The sequence below is a fragment of the Lemur catta genome, chromosome 1 (genome assembly GCF_020740605.2).
Source record: "Lemur catta isolate mLemCat1 chromosome 1, mLemCat1.pri, whole genome shotgun sequence".
Lineage (NCBI taxonomy): Eukaryota > Metazoa > Chordata > Mammalia > Primates > Lemuridae > Lemur > Lemur catta.
This window is the reverse complement of record NC_059128.1, coordinates 277707508-277724156: the sequence shown is the minus strand read 5'-3', so window position 1 is coordinate 277724156 and position 16649 is coordinate 277707508. Positions and strand designations below refer to the sequence as shown.

The following is a 16649-nucleotide window of genomic DNA, read 5'->3' as shown; positions in this document are numbered from 1 at the left end:
GAGGCAGACAACAGTCTAAAACCAATATGCTCATTTGTTTCCAGCCATTTCCTGACGTCCTCCTGGATAACAGGAGCTGGGTGAGGCACAGTCGTGACTCTGCCAGAATTTCTGTGCTGGGGCAGATAACGTGGGCAGAGGGGGGAGGCGAGAAGAACCTGTCTGTAACCTCACCTGAAAGGGAGCACTGCTCACTCCTGTCATGTTCTAAGGATGTCTGGGTTGCAGAGGGCAGGCCTGGGCAGGCCTGGGGCCTTTTGTGTTTCTGGAAGCGAGATTAAGGTCAGGTTCCAGAGTCACATGAAGAGGTCAACAAACAGCTTGATAACTCCCCACCTCCTCTTGTTGGTCCTCATTCTTCACTCTCTGCCCTTCCCAGAGGTGGGTCATAAAGTGGTTTAGAGTCACAACAATGGGGCTGTGAGTGCCATGGGAGGTGGCAGGGAGAGAGCAGATCCTGTGGTGCCACCTCACCTAACTGTAGCCTCACCTTCTTTCCCTGTGTGTTCTGTCCCTGAACACTGGGGATGGAGTTATCCAGGTCCCGGTAGGGCTGGACCAGGCGGAGCAAGCAGGTATGTGATGGCTATCTTTGAGGTCACCATGGTGGCTGTCCCTTTGGTACCCTGGAATTGGTTTCTGGTCTCTATATGCAGAGTGACTTGGGGAAAAGGGTGCTACTTGTTGTGAAGCCTGCTGACTCAGAAGATATTCTCCCTGCAGATGTGGTAGGAACCAGTTTGTGTGTGGTGTCTGCAAGGCTGGGCTCCATGCCCAGAAAGGAACCGGCCACACCCTTGCTTAGCTGGAGAAGGGCCCCCAGCAGGCTGGTGAAACACCTGAGCTGGGAAATGTGGATCCAGGCGCCCTTACGCCTGTCCTTGGGACCTGCATCACTGCTTGTTCTAAAGCCTGTTTTTGCCTCTTATCTTGGCAGAGTGTTGCCAAGGCTGGGGAAAAACAGCCTTTCGCATACATTTCTGGTAAGTGGGATATACCTCCTCCTTGGAGAGCAATTAGGCCCTGTCTGTTGAAATGAACGACGTGCATCTCTTCCTGGAAGGGGAATTGTGGGGGAATTTGTCCTACAGATACCTTCCCTTGCATGTGAAACAGCAGCAGGTCAAGGACGGTCTTTATAATGGACTCTCAGACAGCTTGCTGCAAAGGCCACAAATTATTCAGCAAGATGATAATGGTTCCAGCTTTTTAAAGTGTCAAATTATAACCTGTTTACCACTGAAAACTATTTGAACACTCTTCCTATGGATTTCTCTGTAAACTCCCAGTAATTGTTTTGGGCCCCTTTGTACTTAGTACTTGCTGCCAGACAGTGCCCTCTAGTGGTGTGCTGGCTGTGCTGCGTGGCACATGTGTCAGTTCCCTAGGGCTGCCCCCCAGAGTTCCACAGTGTGGGCTGATGGCAACGCACATTTATTCTCTCATAGTTCTGGAAGCCAGAAGTGTGAGATCCAGGTGCCAGCCATGCTCAGTGTGAAAGCTCTGCCTTGATCACTTGCTGGTTTTTGTGTGTGATCCACAGCTGCCTTCTGTACCGTGGGTCTGTGTGTCTTCTCCTCTTCGTATGAAGACATTAGTCACTGGATTTAGGGCCTTCCCTAGTCTAGAATAACCTCATCTTAAGTAATTACATCTGCAAAGACCCTATTATCAAACGATCACATTCTGAGCTGGCAGGTGGACAGGACTTTGGGGCAAAACTGTAGAATCAATTCACTATAGAATCTCTCCCTAACATTTCTATTGATCCATTTAAATTAGACCCATACATTACTTTGCCTGACATGTGTATGATGAATTCTTGTCTGTGTGTCTTAGTCCATTTGTGCCGCTATAAACAATACCTGATACTGGGCAATATATAAGTAATAGAAATCTAAATTCTGATAGTTCTGGAGGCTGGGAAGTCCAAGATCAAGGTCCTGGCTGGTCCAGGGTCTGGTTGAGAGCCTGGTCTGTGTTTCCATTTTGACTCCTTGTCTCCCCACCCTCCAGAGGGGATGGACACTGGGTCCTCTCCTGGTAGAATGGCAAAAGGGAGGGAAGCAGCTCCCTGGTACCTCTTTGATAAGGTCACTAGTCCCACTCCTCAAGGCAGAGCCCTCACGACCTAATCACTTTCCCCAAATTGCCACCTTCTAATACCATCATCTTGGTGATCAGGTTTCAACATACACATTTGAGGGACACATACATTGAAACTATAGCAGCACATATACAGTTTAGTTTTCTTTTGATATAATTTGTTCTCAACTCCTATGATGATAGAAAAATGGGTCTCTGTATTGCTGTAAGTTGAATGTACCCTCTGAAACACACATTCAAACTTAATCCCCAGTGGTAATGGTATTAATATGTGGGTCCTTTAAGAGGTGATTGCATCATGAGGGCTATGCCCTCATGGATGGGTTAATCCATTCATGGATGAATTGATTAATACATTAATGGGTCATCAGGAGAGTGGGTCTGTTACAAAAGCCAGTTGGCTTTCCCTTGTGCTCCCCTTGCCATGTGACCCTGAACCATCTCAGGTCTCTGCAGAGATTCCCCAGCAGCAAGAAGTTCCTCACCAGAGGCGGCACCTCAACCTCGGACTTCCCAGCCTCCAGAAGTGTAAGATACTATTTTCTTATTACCAGTCTCAGGCATGCAGTTATATCAACAGGAAAGGGACTAAACCATAGAGCTTTACTGTTTTTTGTTATCTGGTAATAGGTGTACATAACTGGATTGTTAACTATTTCCTTCTTCATTTCTTAGTGCCTTCTTAAAAACTGATAGCTTATTTTTATTGCACTCTTGCTCAGAGCCTGGTGCTGCTCTCAACACTTCACACTGATCCATGTTGTCCACTGTAGGTGAGGTTCACCATGTTATAGAGTCAAGGATAGGTGAGCTGCTTTGAAAGTAGATGCTAAAGCTGACTTTTTTTTCTTTCATAGCTGTCTTCTTGCTTTGAGTGATCTGCACACCCAGTGATCAGTGGTCCATGTTCAAGAGAGAAGCTCCTCTAGCACTCAGTTGCAATGACCTTATACTTTTTGGGAAAGAGTTTTTGTGCTGCTGTTAAACAACAGTTATTCTTTGCCATGTAGCATCCCTTGTTCATTGAATTTTTTGTTCTCTAAAAACAGCTTTATTGAGATATAATTTACATAATGCAAAATCTACTCATTTAAAGTGTACAATTCAAAGGTTTTTACTATGTTCACAGAATTGTGCAACCTTACCACAATTTTGGAACATGTTCATTTTCCCAAAACAAAACCCTGCATGCATTAGCAGTCACTCCCCGTTTCCCTCCGTGACCTCAGCCCTAGGCAGCCACTAAGCTCCTTTCTGCCTCTATAATCCTGCCCATTGTGGACATTTCACATAAATGAAATCATAAGATATGTGGCCCTTTGTGACTGACTTTCACTTAGCGTAATGAAGTGAAGATTTATCCATTTTGTAGCATCTTACCGGCTTTTGAACATTTAGCAGGTCTTATTCTTTATTTTATTTTATTTTTTGATACAGGATCTTGCTCTGTCACACAGGTGGAGTGCAGTGGTATGGTCTTAGCTCACTGCAGCCTTGATCTTCTCAGCTCAAGTGATCCTCCTATCTCATCCTCTCGTTGAATAGACCAGCATCTGGGACTACTAGTGTGTGCCAGCATGCCTGGGTAATTGTTTCTTTCTTTTTTTTTTTTTTTTGTAGGGAGAGGGTCTTGCTTTGTTGCTGAGGTTGGTCTCACATTCCTGGCCTCAAGGGATCTTTCCACCAGGCCTCTGAAAGTAGTAAGATTAGAGGCATGAGCCACTGTGCCTGGCCACGTCTTGTTCTTCATAGGATAATTAATTTGAGTCATTTCTGAAAATATTAATTGAACATAAAGTTGATACATAAAGGTATAGACTTTATGGCTTTAGGTATCAATTTCTCAAAATTTATTCTACATGAAGATAAGTATTTTGTCACTTTTTTCAGATTTTCAAGTAAAACTAATATTTCAGTATTCTATTTAGATTAATCTATGCTTAATCTAAAAAAAATAGAGTTGGTTCAAAGGGTTCTGAAGGCATGTGTAATGAAAAATTTAATTTTTGAAATATCAAATTTCTGTTTTTTTTGTTATTTTTGGTTTTTTTTTTTTTTGAGACAGAGTCTTACTCTGTTGCCCAGCCTAGAGTGCTGTGGCGTCATTCTAGCTCACAGCAACCTCCAACTCCTGGCTCAAGCGATCCTCCTGCCTCAGCGCCACCATACCTGGCTAATTTTTTCTGTATATTTTTAGTTGTCCAGCTAGTTTCTTTCTATTTTTAGTAGAGATGGGATCTCGCTCTTGCTCAGGCTGGTCTCAAACTCCTGACCTTGAGCGATCCTCCTGCCTCGGCCTCCCAGAGTGCTAGGATTACGGGCATGAGGCACCGCGCACGGCCAAAATATCAAATTTCTGAAGGGTTGAAGCCTTCAATCTGTTACGTGCTTTCTATCTAAATAGAACTTTCATAGATAACAGTTCCCAACTTTTAAAATGAGATCTATGTGTTAGTAAGTTATTGCTAATAGCCAATTACACCAAACTTTAGTGGCTTAAAACAAACACCATCTTCTAAGTTTCTGTAGACCAGGACTGAGAGTGGCTTAGCTGGATCGTTCTGGCCCAAGGCCTCTCATGGGCCATCTTGATGTCAGTGTCCTCTGCAGGCAGCTCACGGGGCTGGGGGCCTCAGTTATTAGCCAAGTGGGCCTCTCCATAGGCTTCCTGGGTGGCTGCAGGAAATAGCAGCCGGTTTCCTCCAGAGTGAGTGATCCAGGAGACAGTGAGAAAGACAGAAGCCAAGTGTCTTTTCTGACCCAGTTACTACATACCACTCCTTCCCCATGTGTCTTGGTCACACAGCCAACCCTGATACGACATGGGAGGGGCCACACAGGGGTGAATAACAGTTGGCATGGACTCCATGTTTGAGAATTTACCTGCTAACTAAAATTTATTTGTAGCTCCAAAATCAATGCTCACAGCACTTTCACTGTCATTCAGACATGCAGAGTGGCCAAACAATTTGCCACCCAACATGCAAGTCCCCAGGCTGAAGTCAAACAAGGTGATGCTCTGTTCTGCCTTCTTGTTTTCATTCTCATATTGTAAACGAGTGTCCTTTTTGTGGTTTATTTAGTGCCATGTTTTTTACATTTTTTGGTGCCTTTTGGTGGTGATTCTCCTGTTTCAAATGTCCTCCAGCATAGTGCTGAAGTCCTTTCTAGCGGTCCTAAGCATAGGAAGGCCATGATGTGCCTCAGATAAGCTTCGTTTCAGGCATGAGCTATGGTGCCGTTGCCTGCGTCCTCAATGGGAGTGAGTCAACACCTCGGTACATCCAGAATAAGGAAGAGGAAGGTGCCCAAACTGTACATGAGGCTGCTCCTGAAAGTGTAAAGAAACACCCACAGTGTGTGATGAAGCTATGGAATAGTAGGTAAATTTGTGGATTCAAGACTGACCAGCAGTTTCACGAGGGAAAAACCCATAGTGGACAGCACTGTGAGGCTGAAAGCCAGAGAAATTGACAGGCATGTTATACAGGATCAGAAAACTGTTAACGCTTTCTCGGCTAGTGCTGGCTGGCTGGCACATTTCAGAAGGTGATGTGGTATGAAAAATGTACAGTCCCAGGTGAAGCATTTTCTGCTGATCCGGAGATGGAAAGATTTTTAAAATACCTGCCAGCTATTACACAGGAAAAGGGCTGGGTGGAAGACGAAGTTTTCAGTGCTAATGAGACTGGCATGTTATACAAGGAAGTTGGCAACCCTGTCACACATGTGGCATTTCAGTGGACAGACATGTGGCCAGAGGCCCATGGGAACTTAACCCTCCATTTCCTCTAGGAGCAATAGTTTAGTGTTCACTAATTCAGTATCCGTAGCAATTATATAGAACTAAATTATGGTGAATAAGGAGAATCAACTATTTTAGGCATAATCCTGATATTAGAAATGTTAAATCTTATAAAACTTGATACTGAAAATAGAAAATGAATGGAAAACAAATTTCTCACTTAAAAATTTAAAGACTCAGAGGTTTGTTACAAATTGCATATCTAATGTCTTCTATCAGGTTTTATGTTTTTTATAACTAGACAATATAAAGAAAATATAATAACCTCTTCCATCAAGACCCACAGTAAATGAGCTCAGTGCCTCTTATTCACTTCAGTGTGCTATGTAAACACTAGCTTATTTGTGCTATGAGAGGAGAAAGACTGGGACGTATAACAACAGATTAATTTATAACTCACACGAGACTCAAACAGCCTAATGCCCATCCTTACTGCAGTGATTAAACACCCATATGATGGGATGCTCTGCAGCAATTAAAAAGAGTGAGGGCTGTAAACACAGTGAAAGGGGGGAGGCTTCCAATGTGTTACGTGAGAAAAACATGCTCTGCAGTGTTTAGTAGTTTTCTCTTGCTGCTATAGAACGTGGTGACAAGTTTAGGGGCCTAAAACACAAATTTATTATCTTAGGCTTCTGGGGTCAGAAGTCTGACAGGGGTCTCACTGGTCTAAAATCAAGATGTCACAGGGCCAGGTGCTTTTCTGGAGTCCCAAGGGGAGAATCAGTTTCTTGCCACCTGCATTGCTTGGCTTCCTCAGCTTCCTCCAGTGTCAAAACCAGCATCTTTGCATCTCCGGAAACCCACAGTCACATCTCTGGCTACAGTCTGGCAAGTTCTCAGCGTTAAGGATCTGTGTGAGCACACTGGGCTGCCCTGGGTAACCCAGGCCAATCTCCCGTCTCAAGGCCTTAACCTTAATCACGGCTGGCAAACCCCTGTGGGCACATAAGGGACAGATCCACAGGTCCCAGGGATTAGGACAAGGACATCTTCGCAAGGAGGTGTTATTCTGCCTACCATGGTATGCTACTACTTGTCTAAAAATATTTGTTAGGCAGACTATCTCTGGAAGGGCACATAAACTGGTAACAGCAGTTGCTTCTGGGGAGAGCTGGGTGGCTGAGGGTTAGGGAGGCTGACTTCTCACTGTATACCCTTCATTCATTTGGATTTTTAATGAGTGAGCATGTATTTATGAGTGAAGAAATTTTAAAGCTCTTGAACCGCATGGCAGTTCGTTGGTGTTGTATTGTTTGACTTCTTTCCTATCTGAAGTGCAGCACTAAGTCACTTTGAAAAATCCAGGGAGTTCCAGTCTTTACTGTCAACCACCAAGACGGTCACTAGATGGCGCCCTGTGCCTTTCCTGGTGTGTCCCAGTCTCAGGGTTTCTCTCTGCCTGTAGGTTCATTCACCTGGAACCCAGCAAGGAGGCAGCAAAGGCAGCTTCAGCACACAGCTGCATTCACTGTCACTGATTCCTTCCATGACATTTGAAGCCTGTTTCCTCCTCTGTAAGACGGATGTTACAGTAGTACCAGCTCATGGAAGTATTATGAGGAGTAAATGAGACTCTGCATAAACATCTCTAAAACCAGCACACCTAGTTAGTAAACACTGAGTAAATGTTAGCCATTGATATTATCATCACCTCCCTGGTTAGTAAGTTGCCCCAGCCCTCTCCGCTTGCAGTTAAAGTCCAACTCCACCCAAACTGAGGGGTCCCTTCCTACCACTATTATAATTCTGTCCCAACCCACCAGTCCTTAGATCCTCAAACATTTGGTTTCTGTAAGAAAGAATTGCACTCTGTCTGTTTAGCTTTCTGGGAAATAGAAGTAGTACTCTGGTCCTATATTCTTTCTTATTTTCCCAAATAGGGTCAATTCCAAAAATCAAGGTTTGTACCAAATAAAGTTAAAGTCTATGAGAAATCTATGGGTCTTGTGAAGCACAGATTGGCTACTTGGATCTCAAAGTGAATGCCTGAGGGTTAGGATGGGATTAGTAAACCCATTTTTGATGAAACCCAAGCTAGCACCACATTCGAAGGGTGCTTCCTCAAATGATGTTCACTGTTTTTCAATCACAAGGGTTTTTTTTAAAAAAGCTGAAAAGCTCAGGCATCAGGACCTGAAATTAAAGGCAAAAGCAAAGGTAAAATGTGGTAAGAATTCAAAACAATGCTACCCCACTCTGTCCTTTGGGACTTTGGTCAGTTTGGGGCTTAGGTTCAATTGATCCTCATTCAAGGACATTCTATCACCTTTTCTTTCATCTTCCAACTTACCTGGCACAGATTCCAGCTAAGTATGATTTCCCTGCCATAGTAAGCTTTTATTGTTCCTTCTTAGATCTATGATCACCATCTCCTTGCATACTCATGGTGCAATGTCTGCGTGTCTTAGTGGGAGGGGTGTGTGTGTGTTAATCTGTAAAAGATACCTGTCGTTAAAAGCATAACCACAATACCATTATCTCATGTTTTTAAAAAAGTAACAATTCCTAATTAAAATATGTAGCCAGTGTTTAAAATGATAAGATCCAAATAAAGTGCATACCCTACAATTGCTATGTTTTTTCTCTTAGAGTCAGGGTCTTGTTCTGTTGCTAAGGCTGGAGTGTAGTGGCAAGATCATATCTCACTGCAGCCTTGAACTCCTGGGCTTAAGGGATCCTCCTGCCTCAGCCTCCCGAGTGGCTGGGACTGCAGGCACGTGCCACCATGCCCAGCTAATTTTAATTTTAACTTTTTGTAGAGACAAGGTCTTGCTTTATTCCCCAGGCTGGTCTTGGCCTTGAACTCCGGGCCTCAAGTGATCCTCCCACCTTGGCCTCCCGAAGTGTTGGGATTACAGGCATGAGCCACTGCGCCTGTCCCACTACAATTGCTTAAGTCTCCTGATCTATATGTTCCCTACCATTCTTTTTTCTTTTGTAGCAGTTTATTTCTTGAAGACACCATGTTGTTGGTCTTGAAATATAAGTTTAAAGCTTTAAGATACATTCACCTTTTATAATTAGAAAAAGTTTTAGAGGAAAATCTTAAACTATAAAGGAAATAAAATTCACTTACAATCCTACGTGTTTCTTAAGCATGATTTCTAATATTGGCAACATACTTCACTGTGGGTTATGCCATCATTTAATTGTTGCTATATCTTGGGACATCGAAATTGTGTCCAGTTTTTCACTCTGGTTAATCATGTCTCAGGGACCATTATGTCTACAAAGCATTATGCACATCTGATTATTTCCACAGGAGGACAAATTCCTAGAAATGGAATTCATGGTTACAAGGTATATACGGATAAAAAATAAAATCTAAGGCTGCTGAAACCTGGTGACAAAATTCTTCCTAAAGATTTATATTCATAAGGAAGTGTCTTAGTCTGTTTTCTCTTGCTTATGACAGAATACTGAAACTGGGTGATTTGTAAAGAAACCATTTCTTACAGTTCTGGAGTCTCAGAAGCCCAAGGCTGAGGGGTCCCATCTGGTGAGGGCCTTCTTTCTGGTGGGCACTCTGCAGAGTCCGGAGGGGCTGAACGTCCTAGCTCTCGACGTTCTTCCTCTTCTGGTAAAGCTACTGTTAGAGCCGGTTCCCCTCGGCCCCGGGAACAGAAAGAGTCACTGAGGCTGCAAAAAGGCAAAGGAGTTTTATTGACTAGCTCGAGCTAGGGTCCAAGCCTCGAGCACCAACGCAGTGGTCTCTTTCCATGGGCAGGGACCCCGCACAGCGGGGGCACATGTCTTTTATATCTTTTTTTAGCAGAGTACGTGCAGGGGGCGATGGATCCCCCCTCCCTCCCTTAATTCATTTGCTCTTTCAAAAGTGGCTGATTGTCTTGGCTCCTGATTGGTTGGTTTTTTTTTTAAGTTGTGGGACAGGCTTCTGATTATGCCTTGCCCTTCTTATCCGGTTAATTGGTTGGAGGGCCCCTGGACTCTCCACCCCTTTATCAGCAAGGCCTGTTACGACCATCGGGGCCTGTTACTGCCGTCTCGGCTCCATTTAAGCTAGGTCAGCAAACCATATTTACAGAAGCAATTAGCATCCGTTAGAATCAAAGAGAGCACACTTTTTTTTTTTTTTAAACAATTCCCGTTCTTCACTACCAGTCTCGTTCCTGTGATAACCCATTAATCCACGAATTCATGAATGGATTAATCCACTCATGAAGGCAAAGCCCTCATAACCCAATCACCTCTTACAGGCCCTACCTCCCAATACTGCCACATTGGGGATTTAGTTTTAACATGAGTTTTGGAGGGGACAAGTATTCAAACCATAACACAAGGAGTATAAGAAAATACCACTTCTACCACAATCTCACCAGGTATTTAAAACAAAATCACAAGCTTCCCTATTTGACATGTACTCTATTTGTTTTGGTTTATTCTGTTTTATTAATAATGAATATAGGACACAATTTCTCCATATTATTAGTAGTCCATATTTCTTCTATTCTGAATATCTGTTTAATATATTTGGCCATTTCCTGTTAAGAGTTGTATTGGTCAGGGGTTCTAGTTGTCTGTTACTATGTAACAAATTACCCCAAAATGTATTGGCTTAAAATGACAATTATTCTTATGCTTCTATGGGTCAGGAATTCAGGCAGGACTTGGACAGGCAGTTCTTTTGCTTTCTGTGGTGTTGACTGGAATTCCTTGGTGATATTTATTGGTGACTGGGCTGGTTTGGAGGGTCCAAGATGACTTCAGCCACATGTGGCGTGCCCTGGTAGAGAAGGCTGGGCTCAGCCGGGTCGCCTCTGCATCTGTGGGCAGTCTCAGGGCCTCTGCCTATGGAGGAGACCTTCTCCTCTTCTCTCCACAAGGTGGGTGGCTTAGTGCTGTGGATTTTATGGCTGGGAGGAAGACAGAAGGTCGGTACCATGATGGGTCTGTGCACCTTACTGAAATCATCCTTATCTTTCATTACTTTGTTATGGTCTGAGAAATGACCACCTAAAGACCGAATTGAGCCCAATCAGGACTCTATTAGCTGGTCAGCGACTACTCTCTGCACTGCCCAAAGGCGGCACAGAAAGCAGCAGTCAGCCTTTGAAACAGAAAGTTTTTATATTGTAAGTTTGTGGGTGGACAATTACTAAGATAGAGCAAGCACGTGTACAAAAAGCCTTGAGTAAGCATTACATCATTTTCTTATCTTTGGTGTAACAGGATCTGGGCAGTTTGGGCTCTGGGCCATATCTTGTTCACGCAAAACATGAGTGTTGTAATAGCTTCATGCAAAACGTGGAGGCTGTAATCATTTTACGCAGAACATGGGTGTTGTTAATCACCTAGGAATTTCTGTGTTGGGGGTACTATATTGAGTAAGCAGGAGCAAGCAGGTTTACAGAAGCAGAATGGTAGATTAATGATTTTTCGGCGCAAAACTCAAACTCTAACAACTTTCCCCTATATATTTAGCTTCCTAAAATTTACAGCTCCCTAGAACCTCAAACCTCTTTTCTTTTGTCTTGTCCTGTCTCCATAATTCATCTTTCTTTAATAAAATAGTATAGAAGCTACTGGGTCTAATTGCTTGTTTTGTCCTTCGTTTTTTAATGAAGCCCTCATATGCATATGTAATGATAAACCTGTAAACTGAAATAGAATATTAAGCCCCAGAAGAGTGAATGGACCCCCTCTTGGCCAAGGGGACCTCAGAAAAACCTTAAAGCTGCGTTGTGGGCTATGAGGACAAGGGAGGACAGACAGGGCTCATTATGCTCCCTCCCTTTTGGAGTTACTCTCTGTAACAGTGAGATGCTAAGTCATTAACAGGACCTGAGGTCATGCAAGACAAAGCTTAAACCACACCTGCAGGCCAGCCATTTACTTCACAGATCCCTTGAGTTTTGGTAAATGTCTCCTAGTTTGTGTCAGATTAAGAGACATCTTTAACTTAAAACATTCCAAGCTTTTAGAGAAAGCTTCATTTCTTTAACCAAAGAATCTTTAAACCCACCTATAACGTATGCCCCACCTTTTCATGCCAAACCAATGTATGCCTTGCACGTATTGGTTTATGATTTATGATTTTACCTGCAATTCCTGTCTCCACGAATGTATAAAACCAAACTTTAAGGCGCCTTGGGCACATTTTGTCAGGACCTCTTCAGGCCATGTGTTCTGGGCCTACGGTAACACACACTCAGCTCAGAATAAAACTCTTTAAATTATCTTACAGAGTTTAGGTTTTTTCCCATTAACAAACCTTTTTTTCCTTTTAATCTGCCTTTTATCACTCTAATTTTGCAGGGGCCAAGCCATTCAACCTAAGGGGGTAGAAGAAGAAACAATTTTTTCCCTCCCCTACAGTGACTTACTTTGGTGAATGTGATACAAGCCAAGTTTTGTAAAGCATGTGTTCATTGAGCCTGGCTATTGTACCTCTGTCAGTGCTACGATAAGGACATGCCTAGGGTAGCCTGCTGTCTCTGAGGGAGGAGGGCCTACCTGGAGTAGAATCACCCCCAGCAGAGCTCAGCCTAGATCAACCATTCTCCAGACAACAGCACACCTGTGGGTAAGCCTAGCTTAGAGCAGCAGACTGCAGACTGCTGAGACATGATAAATGGTTGCCACCTTTAGCCACTAAGTCTTGGAGTGATTTGTTACTAGCATAGCTGGCCTGTAGTGGAGCTTTTACCTTTCTGGCCTCTGTAGCTACAGGAAGGTGTGCAGAAGCAGGCTGGAATGAGTTTTAAGTGCCTAGTTCGTCATATCCACGACAAACCCCGTTTTCTTACTAATTTGTGAAAGCTTTTTCTATTAGCAATGATATTAAGTCCTCTTCATGAGGCTATCATTATTGTCCTCAGTGTTCTGTTTGTATTTATTTTTGTTGATGCAGTTTTTTTGGTGTATAGAAGTCATCAATATCTACTTGCACCAAATCCATCTTTTACTCTCTAGTTTCCTGTCCACATTTCCCATTTTTGCAGTTCTGCTATGCAAATATCCTCTTGCCATCTGACAATTTTCTTTCTAAAAGTGTGCCTGAATCTCTTAGAAAGTCATCCCCAAAGGATCTTTTTCTTTTCTTTTTTTAAACTAGAGTCTCAAATTCTTCAAAGTGAGAGGATATCTTAACAGGCAGGTTTGGAGTCAACTCTCTTGAAGTCAAGGCTCTAGGCAGGGGACTGGGGACCCCTCTCCTGAGAATTGCATATCAACTACATGGAGGACTTGGGGAATGGGGGGGACAGATGGAAGAGACTTTCCTGCCTTCCTCATATCTGTAGGAAGGAAAAGGTCATACTTTAGACTTTTACCCTCTTGTCATATTTTGCCTGAAGACGTACTCCAGGACTGGTCCACTTACCTTTGGCTCAGATGTTTCAGATAAGTTTCTTAGAAGAAAGTATTGTCATAGCCAAATTGGCTAACAGTGCAAAGTTCTCTGATTACTGGTTCATTTTTAACAGTGTTATCATGGAAATCTGAGAACAGTCTATTCCTTTTACTATTATATGAGGAACACACCCCCATCATCCTGCCTTTGGTAACTAACATAGTGACAGTCTTGTTTCATAAATATCTCCCTCCACTCCCACATCTTATACCCCACAGATTTGTTTTAAAGTCAAAGACATCCCCCCACCATGGTAAAGACTGCTTTATTGGGCAGTTAGCACAAGTCAACAAATATTGATCCCCAAAGAAGAGCTGTTATTTATCAGATTGCTGGTCACAGAGAGCTGAATGAAACTGAACCAAGTGATTGATGGGATGATTGAGGTCGATCCTGCTTCTGCGGACAGGAAGCCCGGGGCAGCTGGTGGGAAGTATATGCTGTTCCGCCAGCTGCAAGAATCTCGGTGCCTCCGTAAGGGGAGGGCATCAGCTCCCCCACCCCTTAGATGCACCGGAACTCCATTATCCTCCTGAAAAGGCTGTCGTTTCTTTGGGACTTTATTTTCAAAATGCCTGCGTGAAGCAGTGCTCCGATCCTCTGTGCAGTCTGAGAAAGAGGCAGCAGGCTCTGCAGCATCTTGGCTCAGTTAACTGCCACCAACCTCGACAACGGAACACCGGGATCCAGCGACATCTTATGATCTCCATAAATACTCGCTGTGTTGCTCTACAAAGTAAGGACTCATTAAAAATAAATGACCACACTCAATAATTTCTCTATATGGCTTATTCAGTCAGAGCTTAAACCTTCTTGAGAGTCTCAAACATTTTAGCATTTTAGAGTTGATTTGTTCAAACCAGGATTCCATCCAAGTTCACATATTACATTTTATTGGTATGTCTCTTACGTGTCCAACCTATGGCTCTCCTGGCCCTCCTCTTTAAGACAAACACACACACAAATGCAAAAATATCATTTGTCCTGTAGAAGTTCCCACAATCTAAAAAGTTTGCTGATTGCGGCCCTTGGTGTTCTTTGGCTTCCTTTATTTTCTGCAAGCTGATAGTTCTGTATGTGAACCTGAATCTGATCATGCTTCTAATTGTTTAGTATGGACATTTCACAGATGGAGCTATGTATACTTCCATTAGGAGGCTGATGGTATCTGGTTATCTCTTTTTATGATTGTGATATGTCTTAAATTATAATATTCTCTCTGAATCTTAAGTAGGCGAACCAGCCAATCAATGATTTAAGCTTCCTTCTAGATAAAGTAAACACACACTCTTATCTACTGACTCTCCCCCAAGCACATGTGCGCACACACACACACACCCCATACAGACCACACACTGGGCCTCTCTTATTACTAGAGAAGTAAGGTGGCAACAGCAGGTCCCGAGGTGAGAGGTAGGCTGAGTGGGACTGTAGCTGATAGAACAGGATCTACAGACAATGTGAATGTGTGGACTGATGAATGAAATAAAAGGCCATAGAATTATATCAAAATGAATCCCATCTTCAGATATTTCATTTAACTGTATTAAATTTTTCTGAAATGTGCTTAAAACCAGACAATGAATATTAATCATCCATTGATTCAGGCAGATTTAGCTTTCGTTAAATATATGTATTTATCCTCTCTTCCCATAGTCCATAATTTATGAAGGGTAACAGACAATGCTAGTAATAGCTAAGGAATTTCCATACAGGGAAATCTCCTATGGAATGGGAAATGTAGAGTGTCCTGATACAACAGAAAAGCAAGATTTCAGATGTGACAGATGGATTATCTTTGCATCAAAATGCATTTGGAGTCTGAGTACAGTGGCTCATGCCTGTAATCCCCAGCCTTTTGAGAGGCTGAGGCAAGAGGATCGCTTGAGGTGAGGCGTTAGAGCCCAGACTGGGCAACATAGCAAGATCCTGTCTCTACAAAAATTTAGAAAAAAATTAGCTGGGCATAGTTTTGCATGCTTGTAATCCTAGCTCCTAGGACAGCTGAGGCAGGAGGATTGCTTGAGCCTAGGAGTTTGAGGTTACAGTGAGCTATGATCATGGCATTGCACTCCAGCCTAGACAATGTAGCAAGTCCCTTAAAAAAATGCACTAGGGAAAAGACCTTGTGGTCAAATATAGCCATCTGTGAATTAGTAATTTCAGTTTAGAATAGTCGTGTTAAGAAAAAAACATTTATTAATATGTTTGCTTATTTACTCTTTAATAATTTATCACTGGTATGTCATGATGTAATAATGGCTAAACATTTGACATATTATTTCATTGCATCCTCGACTATATGAGATAAATATGATTGCCCTTATTTTGTAGATGAGACAACTGAAAAGTAGGAGGTAAACAACTCATCTTAGACCACAGAGTTTTTTCACTGCTACGGTATACAAACCCATGATATATTTAGATGAAGCATTTTTGTTTCAGAGTAGGACTTTCTGACTTACTTGATCACTCATTCCCTAGAATAACTACTTTAAATGTTTTCAAAAATGTATTAATACTTTACAACCAAATTTATCCTTAAAAGACAAAGAGTCCCTATATCAGGAGATATGAAAAATATAGACATGAGCGTAGAAAAAATAGGGAGGAGTTCCAGAGAAGCTGGTCAGGAGAAGCAATCCTGCAAGTTGTGGGTAGCGTGTAAGCTGATGACCTTGGAAAAAAGACTGACTTGTATTGAGTCCTGTGGTTATAACGTCCTGCTAACTCTCGCCAATGATATTCTCCCCTTCTTCCTTTCATTATAAAAACTCATTTGGTTTTCTTTTAATTATGAAGATTTTCCTAACTTTCAACCATGAAGATTTTTCGTCAGAGACAAAGGGGAACTTGGGATTCATTATACATTGATCACTTATTTTTTTTTAAATTTCGGAACACTTCACGAATTTGCTTGCCATCCTTGCACCAGGGCAGTGCGAATCTTCTCTGTATTGATCCACTTTTAGTATATGTGCTGCTGAAGTGAGCACAACATCAACCACTTTTAACAAGTCAACTTGTGACCAATCATGTTTCATCTATATCCTCACCCATTTTATTTTTCTTTCTATCGGATTTAAAAAAATGGTTATTGAGATATTCACATGTCACACAACTCACCCATTTAAAGCATACAGTTCAATGGCTTTTAGTACATTTAGACATTCACAAAACTCACCACACCCAATTTTAGAACATTTGTCATTCCAAAAAGAAACTCTTAGTGAGCACCAGCCACTGCCCTTTTCCCCCAACAACAACCAGCCCTAGGCAAACACTAAGGTACTTTCTTTCTCAATAGTTTGCTTATTTTGGATGCAGTATAAGAGACATTGTACAACATGTTGTCTTTTTTGA

At 42.5% G+C, this 16649-nt stretch overlaps 1 non-coding gene across 1 annotated transcript; it reads right to left on the bottom strand.

The window, feature by feature from the left end:
* Nucleotides 1-16175: 16175 nt before the first annotated feature.
* On the bottom strand, nucleotides 16176-16282 carry LOC123631186. The gene has a single exon (XR_006733053.1). It is a non-coding gene; the product is annotated as a U6 spliceosomal RNA (small nuclear RNA).
* Between the last annotated feature and the right edge of the window lie 367 nt (nucleotides 16283-16649).